This window comes from Taudactylus pleione, unplaced genomic scaffold, assembly GCF_031769625.1.
Source record: "Taudactylus pleione unplaced genomic scaffold, aTauple2 ptg000967l, whole genome shotgun sequence".
Lineage (NCBI taxonomy): Eukaryota > Metazoa > Chordata > Amphibia > Anura > Myobatrachidae > Taudactylus > Taudactylus pleione.
Genome location: NW_028285368.1, coordinates 11,002,501 through 11,005,000, shown reverse-complemented (window position 1 = coordinate 11,005,000; position 2,500 = coordinate 11,002,501). Strand labels below are relative to the sequence as shown.

The window sequence follows — 2,500 nt, the reverse complement described above, 5'->3', positions numbered from 1 at the left end:
AAAGTTAATGCTTTTGAGCACCTACAGCCAAACCACACTGGACATGCCCAATCTCGTCTGATCTTGGAAGCTATGCAGTGTTGGGCTTGGTTAGTACTTGGATGGGAGACCACCTGGGAATACCAGGTGCTGTAGTTAATTTTATGCAGCCATAACATTCTTTTCTATTACATTTTAAATTTAATTTTTTCAACTTATCAATGAATTTACTTGAGTTAAGAAGTAATAGAGGTCTAAATTTAATGATTTTGAGCACCTACAGCCAAACCACACTGGACCTGCCCAATCTCGTCTGATCTTGGAAGCTATGCAGTGTTGGGTCTAATTTGTACTTGGATTGGAGACCACCTGGGAATACCAGGTGCTGTATGTAATTTTAGACAGCCAAAACAATCTTTTCTGTTACATTTTACATTTAATTTTTTCTACTTATCAATGAATTTACTTGAGTTAAGAAGTAAAAGAGGTCTAAAGTTAATGTTTTTGAGCACATACAGCCAAACCACACTGGACATGCCCAATCTCGTCTGATCTTGGAAGCTATCCAGTGTTGGGCCTGGTTAGTACTTGGATGGGAGACCACCTGGGAATACCAGGTGCTGTAGGTAATTTTATACAGCCATAACATTCTTTTCTATTACATTTTACATTTAATTTTTTCAACTTATCAATGAATTTACTTGAGTTAAGAAGTAAAAGAGGTCTAAAGTTAATATATTTGAACACCTACAGCCAAACCACACTGGACATGCCCAATCTCGTCTGAACTTGGAAGCTATGCAGTGTTGGGCCTGGTTAGTACTTGGATGGGAGACCACCTGGGAATACCTGGTGCTGTAGGTAATTTTATACTGCCATAACATTCTTTTCTATTACATTTTACATTTCATTTTTTAAACTTATCAATGAATTTACTTGAGTTAAGAAGTAATAGAGGTCTAAATTTAATGCTTTTGAGCACCTACAGCCAAACCACACTGGACATGCCCAATCTCATCTGATCTTGGAAGCTATGCAGTGTTGGGCCTGGTTTGTACTTGGATGGGAGACCACCTGGGAATACCAGGTGCTGTAGATAATTTTAGACAGCCATAACATTCTTTTCTATTACATTTTACATTTAATTTTTTCAACTTATCAATGAATTTACTTGAGTTAAGAAGTAATAGAGGTCTAAAGTTAATGTTTTTGAGCACCTACAGCCAAACCACACACGACATGCCCAATCTCGTCTGATCTTGGAAGCTTTGCAGTGTTGGGCCTGGTTAGTACTTGGATGGGAGACCACCTGGGAATACCAGGAGCTGTAGGTAATTTTATACTGCCATAACATTCTTTTCTATTACATTTTACATTTCATTTTAAAACTTATCATTGAATTTACTTGAGTTAAGAAGTAAAAGAGGTCTAAAGTTAATGTATTTGAGCACCTACAGCCAAACCACACTGGACATGCCCAATCTCGTCTGAACTTGGAAGCTATGCAGTGTTGGGCCTGGTTAGTACTTGGATGGGAGACCACCTGGGAATACCAGGTGCTGTAGGTAATTTTATACTGCCATAACATTCTTTTCTATTACATTTTACATTTCATTTTTTAAACTTATCAATGAATTTACTTGAGTTAAGAAGTAATAGAGGTCTAAATTTAATGTTTTTTAGCGCCTACAGCCAAACCACACTGGACATGCCCAATCTCGTCTGATCTTGGAAGCTATGCAGTGTTGGGCCTGGTTAGTACTTGAATGGGAGACCACCTGGGAATACCAGGTGCTGTAGGTAATTTTATACTGCCATAACATTCTTTTCTCTTACATTTTACATTTAATTTTTTCAACTTATCATTGAATTTACTTGAGTTAAGAAGTAATAGAGGTCTAAAGTTAATGTTTTTGAGCACCTACAGCCAAACCACACTGGACATGCACAATCTCGTCTGATCTTGGAAGCTATGCAGTGTTGGGCCTGGTTAGTACTTGGATGGGAGACCACCTGGGAATACCAGGAGCTGTAGGTAATTTTATACTGCCATAACATTCTTTTCTATTACATTTTACATTTAATTTTTTCAACTTATCAATGAATTTACTTGAGTTAAGAAGTAATAGAGGTCTAAATGTAATGCTTTTGAGCACCTACAGCCAAACCACACTGGAGATGCCCAATCTCATTTGATCTTGGAAGCTATGCAGTGTTGGTCCTGGTTTGTACTTGGATTGGAGACCACCTGGGAATTCCAGGTGCTGTAGGTAATTTTAGACAGCCATAACATTATTTTCTATTACATTTTACATTTAATTTTTTCAACTTATCAATGAATTTACTTGAGTTAAGAAGTAAAAGAGGTCTAAAGTTAATGGTTTTGAGCACCTACAGCCAAACCACACTGGACATGCCCAATCTCATCTGATCTTGAAAGCTATGCAGTGTTGGGCCTGGTTAGTACTTGGATGGGAGACCACCTGGGAATACCAGGTGCTGTAGGTAATTTTATACTGGC

General features: G+C 37.9%; 2 non-coding genes and 9 pseudogenes across 2 annotated transcripts; all 11 read left to right on the top strand.

Moving 5' to 3' along the window:
- Positions 1-19: 19 nt before the first annotated feature.
- LOC148464243 (5S ribosomal RNA) lies at positions 20-138 on the top strand (annotated as a pseudogene).
- A 116-nt stretch (positions 139-254) lies between these two features.
- Positions 255-373, top strand: LOC148464242 (5S ribosomal RNA; annotated as a pseudogene).
- A 116-nt stretch (positions 374-489) lies between these two features.
- On the top strand, positions 490-608 carry LOC148464241 (5S ribosomal RNA; annotated as a pseudogene).
- A 116-nt stretch (positions 609-724) lies between these two features.
- LOC148464240 (5S ribosomal RNA) lies at positions 725-843 on the top strand. The gene has a single exon (XR_015874550.1). It is a non-coding gene; the product is annotated as a 5S ribosomal RNA (ribosomal RNA).
- Positions 844-959: 116 nt separating this feature from the next.
- On the top strand, positions 960-1,078 carry LOC148464239 (5S ribosomal RNA; annotated as a pseudogene).
- A 116-nt stretch (positions 1,079-1,194) lies between these two features.
- Positions 1,195-1,313, top strand: LOC148464238 (5S ribosomal RNA; annotated as a pseudogene).
- Positions 1,314-1,428: 115 nt separating this feature from the next.
- Positions 1,429-1,547, top strand: LOC148464237 (5S ribosomal RNA). Its single transcript, XR_015874333.1, has one exon. It is a non-coding gene; the product is annotated as a 5S ribosomal RNA (ribosomal RNA).
- A 116-nt stretch (positions 1,548-1,663) lies between these two features.
- LOC148464236 (5S ribosomal RNA) lies at positions 1,664-1,782 on the top strand (annotated as a pseudogene).
- A 116-nt stretch (positions 1,783-1,898) lies between these two features.
- Positions 1,899-2,017, top strand: LOC148464235 (5S ribosomal RNA; annotated as a pseudogene).
- A 116-nt stretch (positions 2,018-2,133) lies between these two features.
- LOC148464234 (5S ribosomal RNA) lies at positions 2,134-2,252 on the top strand (annotated as a pseudogene).
- A 116-nt stretch (positions 2,253-2,368) lies between these two features.
- LOC148464233 (5S ribosomal RNA) lies at positions 2,369-2,487 on the top strand (annotated as a pseudogene).
- Positions 2,488-2,500: the final 13 nt, after the last annotated feature.